Below are 12,151 nucleotides of genomic sequence, written 5' to 3' on the forward strand. Positions count from 1 at the left end.
CATGTTCTTTCCAGGTAGCTATTAGACCACACACTCCCTGACATATTACCCCTGCCCTCTTTACTCATTTGATCTACCTGACTCCTAAAATCAGTAGAGTTTGGAACCCAAACTTATAATGGCAAATATTCAAAATAGTAAACAAATTTGGGTTATTCTAAAGACAAATTCAGAAACTTAGGATTCTAGGGTGCTCCACTGAATGTTTATTATACCGGAAAGTATAAATCCCCTGGAACTTGTTTGAAGAGGAAAATTACAATGAATTAGGAATTAGGAGAAAAAATGTGTCATTTTTCTAAGCATTTGATGCAATTTTCCCTAAAGTAAGAACTTTAAACAGTGGCCTCCTTATTTGGATCCAGGAAGGGCATAGATTCTTTAGTCATAGAGTTATGTTGAACTCCCTGTGTTTCCTTAATGCGGCCTAGAAAAACAAACTCTTCTTTTCTCAGAGCAATGGGCTTTTCTAAAATAGTCTTTGGTTAAAAAGTCAAGATGATGATAAATGTGAATTGTCTTAAAGCCAAATCATCAAATTCTACAGTCTTCCTTTGCTGATGTTAGAAGAAAATATTGTTTGCTTGTCATTTTTCTCAGAAGACTCTAAGCTGTACCTAACCAGGTTGCAAAGAGAAAGTAGCTTTTTACAAATTTAAAGAATCGAAGTAAATACTGGGATGCATATGCAACACTGTAAATATCTTAATATGTGGTTGAATTTGTTATTGATATAAAGTAGAATTAGAAACACATCACCTAATTTTATACTTGGTTGTTTTATTTAAAATTACTGAGTTACTTCAGGTTCTATGAAAGAGTAAGCAAACAAAGTTTCTGTCTGAATTATAAAACCAGGAAGAAAAAAAAAACCTCACTACTGCTTTTCATCAGAGTCCATGTTATTCTCTTGAGTCATCCACTAACATGCAAGAGAAGTCAGATGGCTGAAAGAGGTTTGCTGTACTACTTATAGTCATCTGGTTGTGAGTGTGCTAAAACCACATAATATTTAGGTTGCAACTCCAAAACAGTATGGTCCAATATAAAGCCTTAAATCATATACATCTGCATTCAAATCTCCATTCTATCACTTAAAAGCAACATTACTCTGGGAAGACACTGATTATTCTTGAGCTTTAAATTCCTGATCTGATGGAGTCAAAAGAGTATGGTACTTGTAAAAGATGATTATTAAAATAATAAAGGTTAACCATTTCTATGTTCTATCAGAGAATTTCATCTATATCTGTTATAGGACTACACTATGGAATTTTGGTGATGGACTTGGTGTTTTTGTTGTTTGTTTTTCTTCTGAGACAGGTTCCCTCCTCTGTCACCCAGGTTGGAGTGCAGTGGTGAAATCATAGCTCACTGTAACCTTAAACTCTGGACTCAAGCAATCTCCCAGTCTCCACCTCCTGAGTAAATAGGACTGTAGGTGTGTGCCACCACGCCCAGCTAATTTTTTTATTTTTAGAAACGGAATCTTGCTATATTGCCTTCAACTCCTAGCCTCAAGCAATCCTCCTGTCTTGATCTCCCAAAGTGCTGGGATTACAGGCCTGAGCCACTGTGCCTGGTCAGATTTGTTTTTTGTGTTGGACTCTATTATGTACTTGAGTAATATAACCTCTCTGTTTCTTCATCTATAAAATAATAATATAAAGTAATACTATCTCCTCATGAGGTCTGTTAAATAGATATTTTCGATGTATCACTTTAATTCCCTTATTTCTCTTACTACATATTCTGAAATTACCTTTGTAGTGGCTTCCCAGGTATTACAATTAACATCTTAATTTAAAGCAATTTGGTTTAGATTAATGCAACCTTAATTTCAATAGTATACAATTTTGCCCCTATATAGCTCCATTCTCTCCCTTTTCTGTGCTATTATTAATCATACAAATACATCTTTATATACTATAAGCCCATCAATGTTTTATAATTACTGCTTTATGCATTGTCGTTTAAATCAGACTTTACATTATTTACTCTTTCTCAGACTGGATAATCTTAACTGACCTTTATGATCACAGATTTGTTCTTTTGCCAGCTCAATTTTGCTGTCAAACCTTTCTAGTATATTTTTGTTTCAGTTATTACATTTTTAACTCCAGCATTTCTATTTAGTTCCTTTTTATATTTTCTATCCCTTTGTTGATATTCTATATTTAGTGAGATATCCTTCTCATACTTCCCTTTAGTTCTTCAGACATGATTTACCTTAGCTCTTTGAATATATTAAAAATAGGCAATTTTAAATCTTTGTCTAGTATGTCCAATGTAGGGACTTTCTTGGGGATGTTTCTACTGACTGTGTTTTTTTTAATTAAAAAAATTTTTTTTGGTGCTCTACATGTTCAGAAAAACTTCTCTAGTAATGAACTATAGAAATGATCCCTGAAAATTATAGTCTTTATTGACTCCTTTTTACCCCTGTGTATGGGCTATACGTTTCTGTTTCTTTACATGTCTCATAATTTTTTTGTTAAAAACTAAACATTTAAATAGCAGATTTCTGCTTACCAACCATACCACCCCAATAACAAAGAGGATCTCTTCCTTAGCTATGGTCCTGATGACTAACAGGTAGTGAGGATAAGGACACAGTTGCACAGCTGGTGGCAAATAGAGCTGGAAGGCCAGAAAGTATTTGGCATGAAAAATATATATAGCTTTAGTTTTAGTTTAGGAAGCAACATCCCTGCTCTTGGCAATCTGAATGTTCTTTACATTGAAATTTTAGGGAAGAGTCAATATACATTTCTTGGACATAATGGGATCATTAATGGAAAGGAAATAGTCTGATCCCCTTAGATGTTTCAATTGCTGTCTTCCAAAATAACAATTGGTGGTTGAACAAAACATGGTCTTATCCTTTACAGCTCAAGACAGCCTCCAAGAGGAACAATCTTAGACATATGGTATATTCACACAACAGCTAAATTTCTCTGCACCTGCTTTATCTATGCAATTTGGGATATTATGAAAAAAAAAACTCTGTGATAAGCACAATAATAAAATAATTATATTCAACAACAGTTCGCTTCAGTGAAGTATTTCTTGAGAACCTACTCTGTGCCAAGAACTATGCCAAGGGTTGAGTCTGTGTTTGTATGTGTTTTTGAATATATGACCGAGAGAACTTGGCCAAGCAATGGAAACAAGCATGTAATAGCATAATTTCAATTATATGGAGTACTAGAAGAGAGGCACCTTGACAAATATGGAGGTTTTAAAAAGATTTTCTGAAGGAAATGATGTTTGAGTACATTCAGTATTATGTTAAGACACCATGGGAAATATAGAACATAAGATAAAGTATGTGAAACAGAATAATGTGTTAATTTAATGTAATTAAAATATGGAACAAAGTAAGGACAAGTGCTATGTCTAAGTAGCAAGGGAAACAATAGATTATTATTGGTGGAGTTTTCAGGGACTGTCTCTAAGGGTGATGTGAATTTAGATAGGAAGAAGGCATTCCAGGTAGGAAAATACACCCACAGCACCCTCAATGGCAGAATTTAGTTGCCTGAGGTAAAATAATGAAGAGTGCTGAAGGTAAGGCTTGGAAGTAAGGTAAATTCAAATTGTGGAGGATTTTGAATTCTAAGATTCATACAGGAATTTAGATGTTAGCCCCACTAAGACTGTTAGATAAGGCCATTATCAGAAGTTCAAGAAACCTGAAAAGGTCCAAAGAACTGAGAAAGTCTCAAAGATCTAGACAAGAAGGGCCTAGGATAGTTGGTTACAGGTGTCCAAAGCAGTAGCAGCCTTGGGAAGAACCAAACCTAGCATCCTTTACCCTCTATTTCCTTCTATACTGGGGTCTAGGTGTGTCTACAGCGAAGAAAATAAGTCAGGGACTTGCAGGGTGTCTTCTTCCTTACTAGAAGAGAGGTGAGCAGATCACAACATCTTACGAGATGAAGAAGCTTAGGCATCTTCCAGCAGGTAGTGAGTCTCTATAGGTTTGTTAGAAGAGGGTCAATTTTCTTCATTTTTTTAACCCAGATTCTACTAAAACAGTGGGGAAGGGACCTGTCTTAAAAGTCCTTCAGAATTACATTAGTAACAATTTTTATTAACAGAATGATTCAATTCTTAAAACTACTGAAATAAATAGTTATCAAAGCTAACCCAAGACTAATTTATCATTTTGATTATTTCTGTCTTCTCAGTAAACGAATTAATTAGGTTTTAAAATGGTCTTGGAGTTGTACTCTAAAGCATATTTAAGATTATTAATATTTTCTAAAATAATATAGTTAGTATAGAGCCACAGAAGTTTTGGTCTTTACACTTAATAAAAATGGTCTCTGAGCTACTAAATACATAATGCAGGATATTTTCAAATTTTAATACAATAGCCAAATTGTTCCTTTTGGGGAGTATATAGTTATTCAGAATATCAAATTGTTCAAGTAAAGAGCCTATGAAAAAAAGAATTTGGCTTTCCTTATTATAAACACTCACATGTCCATACTAAAGTCAATTCCAGCAAAAACTTCTGCTGTGCTCAGCAGTATCTGAATCACAGAAAAAACATTAGCTGAGGACATTCAGGAAGGACGGAAGGTCAAGAAAGACAGAATCCAATTCTCAGAACAATGACAGCAATTCCTCCCTAAAAAATTACAACTAAGCATTTTTTTCCACACTTAATAAAAGAGTGGCTGCAATATATTATGCCTTAAAAACCTTTCTAAAGAATGGATTTAAAATTATAAAACAGAAATTAAGTTTCAGTTTTCTTATTCCAAAGTTATAGTATCTACAATTATAACTTCATTTTCTCAAAAGTGTTATAGAGGTTTATACAGATGTTAAAAGCTGCCTGTTTGGTGAAAACATTTCAGTTTCTCTGCCAGATTTTGATCTCTTATAGGAAATCTATGCAGACAGCTGGTGACTCTTTCTATTACCAAGTAGTAAAGTCCCAGGGAGCTTCTTTGAGAACATCTGTGGACTGCTTATACAGTCTCCCCTGGCAAGAGTCCCCTAGTGTGTTATACGGCAGTGCTTTAGCCTGTGTAGAAAGTGCAAGCAAATTCAAATTGAAAAGGCATTTATGGCCTACCACAGATGACTCTTGGCTCTAATTTCATAGAAGTAGGATAAATAAATTTTAGCCCTAAGTAGGAAATAAGCTTTGCCATCATCCTTAACCTTTTAAACCCATCACTAGCAAGATTCTAAAGACTGAAAGTCTCACAATAATATTTAAATGGCTGCGTGTGGGTGTTTATACTGTGCTTATGACACACACTTCACACTTTAGATACTGAAAGGCCTTTTGTAAAGTATGTTACTATTTCATTGATGTGAACAGGCTTGATCAGAAACATGCTAATATCGAAAATGCAGTTGCCAAATATTTTAATATTAAAGGAAATAATATATGTAATGAGGTTAGCATGATGTGTGGCAAGTAACAAATAGTCAATAAATAAACTATTTTAATATTTTTATTCTCACTCAAGGGAACAGAGGCGATATGGGTCTTGTTCACTATTGTGTCCCCAGGGAATAAAACACAGAAGGTATTCAGTAACTATTTGTTTATGAATGCATGAATAGCCTAAAATAAAAACATTTGCTAAAATTCACCATATCCCCCATGTCTTACTTAAATAGTATCTAAGAGGATATAAGTACTATACTAAAATTATAAATTATATAAATAACTATAGAATTTATGTTTATAATTTTTTTATTTTTTTTGAGAAAGTCTTGCTCTGTCGCCTGGGCTAGGGTGCCGTGGTGTCAGCCTAGCTTACAGCAACCTCAAACTCCTGAGCTCAAGTGATCCTCCTGCCTCAGCCTCCCAAGTAGCTGGGACTATAGGTGTGTGCCACCACACCTGGCTAATTTTTCCATTATTAGTAGATACGGGGGGGGGGGGTCTCACTCTTGCTCAGGGTGGTTTCAAACTCCTGATCTCAAGCGATCTTCCTGCCTTGGCCTCCCGGAGTGCTAGGATTACAGGTGTGAGCCACTGCGCCCAGCCTATAGAATTTGTTTATAAACATATAAATTATAAATTACATTGGATGTCAGATTGCTTAGTATAAAATATATACTGTCATTCTATGTATCATTACTACCTTTATCATTAACTATCTTGTTCTTCTAGTAATCTATGCTTTTCTTCAACTCATTAATGGTCAGAAGAGTTGTTTAAGTAACACAAAATGAAAATGTTCACCTATTAGTATGCGAAAAGTTAAAAATTAAGAATATTCCTTGCTTTTCTACTTCATAAGTAAAAAGAGAAGAAAAGAAAAAGGGAAAGTATATATGTACACCATGGAGTACTATTCAGCTCTAAGAAACAATGGTGATATAGCACACCTTATATTTTCCTGGTTAGAGCTGGAACCCATACTACTAAGTGAAGTATCCCAAGAATGGAAAAACAAGCACCAGATATATTCTCCAGCAAACTGGTATTAACTGAGTAGCACCTAAGTAGACACATAGGTGCTACAGTAATAGGGTATTGGGCAGGTGGGAGGGGGGAGGGGGGCGGGTATATACATACATAGTGAGTGAGATGTGCACCATCTGGGGGATGGTCATGATGGAGACTCAGACTTTTGGGGGGAGGGGGGGAATGGGCATTTATTGAAACCTTAAAATCTGTACCCCCATAATATGCCAAAATAAAAAAAAAAAAGGGAAAGTAAATAAAAGAATATTTCACCTTCATCCAAATTCTTGCTCAAATATATGTACATTTGTTTAATTAAAACACAGGTTTATTTTTGTTGTTTTTTTTTGGAGACAGAGTCTCACTTTGTTGCCTAGGCTAGGGTGAGTGCCGTGGCGTCAGCCTAGCTCACAGCAACCTCAAACTCCTGGGCTCAAGCAATCCTTCTGCCTCAGCCTCCCAAGTAGCTGGGACTACAGGCATGCGCCACCATGCCCGGCTAATTTTTTCTCTATATATGAGTTGGGCAATTAATTTCTTTCTATTTATAGTAGAGACGGGGTCTCGCTCTTGCTCAGGCTGGTTTCGAACTCCTGACCTCGAGCAATCCACCCGCCTCGGCCTCCCAGAGAGCTAGGATTACAGGTGTGAGCCACTGCGCCCTGCCTAAAACACAGTTTTGACAAGGGTGCAAGGACAGGTACTTTCACACATTGCTTTTAGAAGTATAAATTGATAAACATTTTCTAGAAGGCAATCAATCAGCCAGCCAAATGGAAAGTATTAATCTTTTTTTTTTAACCAGGAATACATTTTTAAAAAGGAAGTTATCAAAGGAAGTTATCAAAGAGGTGCATAAAGATTTGTATAAAAGAATCTTCACTACAGATTTATAAAAGCAGAAAAAAAAGATGAGAAAGTTTATGGCATATTAATAGGATCAAATACTATGTAGTCATTAAAATCACATTTTCAAGTAACATTTAAAGGTAGGAATAGTTCAAAATGTATCTTATGTGAAAAAAGAAAAGTACTTATATAAATACGATACCAATTTTAAAACATGTATAAGTAATACATGCATAAAAAAGATTAGAGAGGATATGCCAAGATGACAGTAAGAGTGTTTCACTGCTACATATTGGGACATTTTATGTTTTGGTTTTTCTATACTTAGTAAATTTTCTTTTGGTACTTTGGTAATCAAACAGAAAATACATATATTTTAAAAATTCAAAAAAAACAGGCTGGGCACAGTGGCTCATGCCTATAATCCTAGCACTCTGGGAGGCTAAGGTGGGTGTATCGCGCAAGGTCAGGAGTTTGAAACTAGCCTGAGCAAGAGCGAGGCCCTGTCTCTACTAAAAAATAGAAATAAATTAATTGGCCAACTAAAAATATATAGAAAAAATTAACCGGGCATGGTGGCACATGCCTGTAGTCCCAGCTACTTGGGAGGCTGAGGCAGTAGGATCACTTGAGCCCAGGAGTTTGAGGTTGCTGTGAGCTAGGTTGATGCCATGGCACTCTAGTCGGGGCAACAGAGTGAGACTCTGGACTCAACAAAATAGAAAAAGAAAACAAAAGGTATTCACCAACATGCTTAGAATGCTATATGCTATGCCATTCATTTTATTTTATTTTTATTATTGCTATCCTAGTGAGTTTGAAGTCACATCTCATTGTGGTTTTAATTAGCATTTCCTGAATGACTAATGACATCAAGCATCTTTTCATGTGCTTTTGACCATTTTTCTTTGGAAAAATGTCTATTCAAGTCCTCTGCTCATTTTCTTTTTTTTTTTTTCTTTTTTTTTTTTTTTTATCCTTAAAGGACGGGAAATAATCTGCTCATTTTCTAATTGGGCTGTTGTCTTTTTGTGTTTAGTTGTAAGAATTTGTTATATATTCTGAATATCAGACCCTTATCAGACATATGATTTATAAGTATTTTCTTCAATTCTAAGGTTTGTCCTTTTATTTTATTGATAGTATCCTTTGATGTACAGAAATTTTAATTTTGATGAAGTCCAATTTATCTATTTTTCTTTTAGTTACTTGTGCTTTTTGGTGTCTTATCTAAGAATCCATGGCCAAATCCAAAGTCATGATTTGTTTCTATGTTTTCTCCTAAGAATTTTATAGCGTATGCTCTTAAATCTAGGTCTTTGATCCATTTTGAGTTAATTTTTATACATGGAGTAAGATAAGGGTCCAACTTATTCCTACTGCATGTGTATATCCAGTTGTCTCAGCACCATTTGTTGAAGACTATTATATCTCTTGTAGAAAAGTAACTGACCATATATATGTATAAGTTTATTTCTGAACTCTCAATTCTATTTCATTAATCTATATGTCTATCCTTATGTAAGTATTATACTGTTTTGGATTACTATATCTTTGTAGTAAGTTTTTTATTTTTATTTTTTAAAACTGGGTCTCACTCTTGCCCAGACTGGAGTGTGGTGGTGAGATTATAGCTCATTGCAGCCTTGAATTCTTGGGCTCAAGCAATCCTCCTGCCTCAGCCTTTCAAGTATCTGGGACTATAGGCATGCATCACTACCCCAGATATTTTTTTTAATGTTTTGTAGAGACAGGATCTGGCTATGTTGCCAGGCTGGCCTCAAACTCCTGGCCTCAAGCAGTCCTCCTGCCTTGGCCTCCCAAAGTATTAGGATTACAGGCATGAGCCATGATACCTGGCTTTCTTGTAGTAAGTTCTGAAATCTGGAAGGGTGAGTCCTGAAACTTTGTTCTTCTTTTCAAGATTGCTTGGGCATTCAAGGTACTCTTGGAGTACCACAAGAATTTTAGAATCAGCTTCCCCATTTCTGTATAAAATGCAGTTGGAAATCCTATAGAGATTGCATTGAACCTGTACATCAATTTAGGGAGTAAAGACTGTCCCCAGGTTATGGAAGAGATATATGTTCCTGAAAATGCCTGTAGGTTGAACTTGTATGTAACTCAGATGCCTGATGAACAGTGCGTATATGGCAATAATAATAACAATACTATAATGGCTCATATGTGGTAATAATACAGTGCAATACTGTAATAATAATATCCCTGTACTGTAGTTATAAGTTACAGAAACTTATTTGTGCCTTGTATTCTGGGAGGCTGAGGTGGGAGGATTGCCTTGAGGTCAGTTCGAGACCAGCCTGAGCAAGAGCGAGACCCCCATCTCTACTAAAAATAGAAAAAATTAGCTGGGCATGGTGGTGCATGCCTGTGGTTCCAGCTACTCAGGAGACGAGCCTAGGAATTTGAGGTTGCAGTGAGCTATGATAATGCCACTGCACTCTAGCACTGGTGACAGAGTGAGACCCTGTCTCAAAAAAAAAAAAAAAAGTTAAGACAAAAGTGATGCTGTGTATAAGTGACCACATAAACAATGAGACTAGCTGCTAGCGTAAAGATGCTACGTCAATGAACCATTTATGCTATGCAGGTTTGTTTACATTCCAGGAAGAAACTAGTTCCTGAATTCTTTTTTTTTTTTTTTTGAGACAGAGTCTCACTTTGTTGCCCAGGTTAGAGTGAGTGCCGTGGCGTCAGCCTAGCTCACAGCAACCTCAAACTCCTGGGCTCAAGCGATCCTTCTGTCTCAGCCTCCCAAGTAGCTGGGACTACAGGCATGCGCCACCATGCCCGGCTAATTTTTTCTCTATATATTAGTTGGCCAATTAGTTTCTTTCTATTTATAGTAGAGACGGGGTCTCGCTCTTGCTCAGGCTGGTTTCAAACTCCTGACCTCGAGCAATCCACCCGCCTCGGCCTCCCAGAGAGCTAGGATTACAGGCGTGAGCCACCGCGCCCGGCCCTGAATTCTTAATTTAATTATTTAATTATAAATTATACTTACGGGAGCCTTGGGAGCCTGTTTGTAAGTACCACAAGTCAGGTCATCTGTAATCGAGGTACTGCCTGTACTGTCATCTTAACAATATTAAGTCTTCCAATCTATGAATATCAAAAGTCTATTCATTAATTTATTACAGATCTTTATTTTCTTTCAACAATGTTATGTAGTTTTTAATGTACAAGTCTTACACCTCCTTGGTTAAATTTATTCCTAAGGATTTTAATGCTTAATTTTTTATGCTATTGTAAATGGATTTATTTTCTTAATTTCTTTTTCAGATTGTTCATTGCTAGCATACAGAAATATAACTAATTTTTGTGTGTTGATCTCATATCCTGCAACTTTGTTGAAATCATATAGTAGTTCATAGTATTTTCTTTTTTTATTTCGGCATATTATGAGTTCATAGTATTTTTGTGGATTAAGATTTTCTCTATAAGATCATGTCATCTGAAAATGCAGACAATTTTACTTCTTCCTGTCCAATCTGAATGTGTGATCATAGTCCACTGCAACCTTAAACTCCTGGGATCAAGTGAATCTGACCACACTTTTAGTACTTTTTAAATTCCACATAAATATACTATATATTCATAAACAATATGCAATAACATTTTATGCTTTTAAGAAATTATGTAAAGTGGCATTATAATGTTCTGCAACTTGATATTTTTAGTGAATACATTGTGTTTTTGGAATTTACCCAAAAATACATGTAACTCAATTCACTTTAGCTTCTGTATTGTATCCCATTGTATAAACTGCAATTGATGTATATATTCTGCCATTGAAAGGTGTTTGAATTCTTTCTAATATTTTACTATTAAAAAATGCTGGGCCGGGCGCGGTGGCTCACGCCTGTAATCCTAGCACTCTGGGAGGTCGAGGCGGGCGGATTGCTCGAGGTCAGGAGTTCGAAACCAGCCTGAGCAAGAGCGAGACCCCGTCTCTACTATAAATAGAAAGAAATTAATTGGCCAACTAATATATATATAAAAAAAATTAGCCGGGCATGGTGGCACATGCCTATAGTCCCAGCTACTCGGGAGGCTGAGGCAGCAGGATTGCTTGAGCCCAGGAGTTTGAGGTTGCTGTGAGCTAGGCTGACGCCACGGCACTCACTCTAGCCTGGGCAACAAAGCGAGACTGTGTCTCAAAAAAAAAAATCAAAATGCTGCTATGAACATTTTAGTACATGTTTTCATATACATATGTACATACAAACATGTACATGTACATTGCACGTTTTCAGTTCTAGGTATAGAACTGAAATTGCTGAGTGGCTTATCACACCACTGAACTCTAGCCTGGACAACAGAGCAAGACCTTACCTCAAAAAAAAAAAAAAAAAAGAAAAAGAAAAGAAAAGAAGAAGAAAAAGAAATTAAGTTTAAAAAATGTGGTCAAGCCGGGCGCGGTGGCTCACGCCTGTAATCCTAGCTCTTGGGAGGCTGAGGCGGGTGGATTGCTCAAGGTCAGGAGTTCAAAACCAGCCTGAGCAAGAGTGAGACCCCGTCTCTACTATAAATACAAAGAAATTAATTGGCCAACTGATATATATAGAAAAAATTAGCCGGGCATGGTGGCGCATGCCTGTAGTCCCAGCTACTTGGGAGGCTGAGGCAGAAGGATCACTCGAGCCCAGGAGTTTGAGGTTGCTGTGAGCTAGGCTGACGCCACGGCACTCACTCTAGCCTGGGCAACAAAGCGAGACTCTGTCTCAAAAAAAAAAAAAAAAATGTGGTCAGAAACTAATGATACTATCTTCAGAAGAGTGGCTATCTCTGGAAGTGGGAGGGAATGAGAAAAGAAAGAAAAAAACAGGAGGGGGT

General features: G+C 36.4%; 1 protein-coding gene and 1 pseudogene across 4 annotated transcripts in view; both read right to left on the reverse strand.

Annotated features, from left to right (window-relative positions):
- The window catches only part of FCHSD2 (FCH and double SH3 domains 2), a 244,604-nt gene that overhangs the window by 76,087 nt on the left and 156,366 nt on the right, over positions 1-12,151 (reverse strand). The window lies entirely within an intron of this gene.
- On the reverse strand, positions 2,341-2,423 carry LOC142870695 (uncharacterized; annotated as a pseudogene).

Source organism: Microcebus murinus, chromosome 4, assembly GCF_040939455.1.
Source record: "Microcebus murinus isolate Inina chromosome 4, M.murinus_Inina_mat1.0, whole genome shotgun sequence".
In the NCBI taxonomy this organism is placed as follows: domain Eukaryota; kingdom Metazoa; phylum Chordata; class Mammalia; order Primates; family Cheirogaleidae; genus Microcebus; species Microcebus murinus.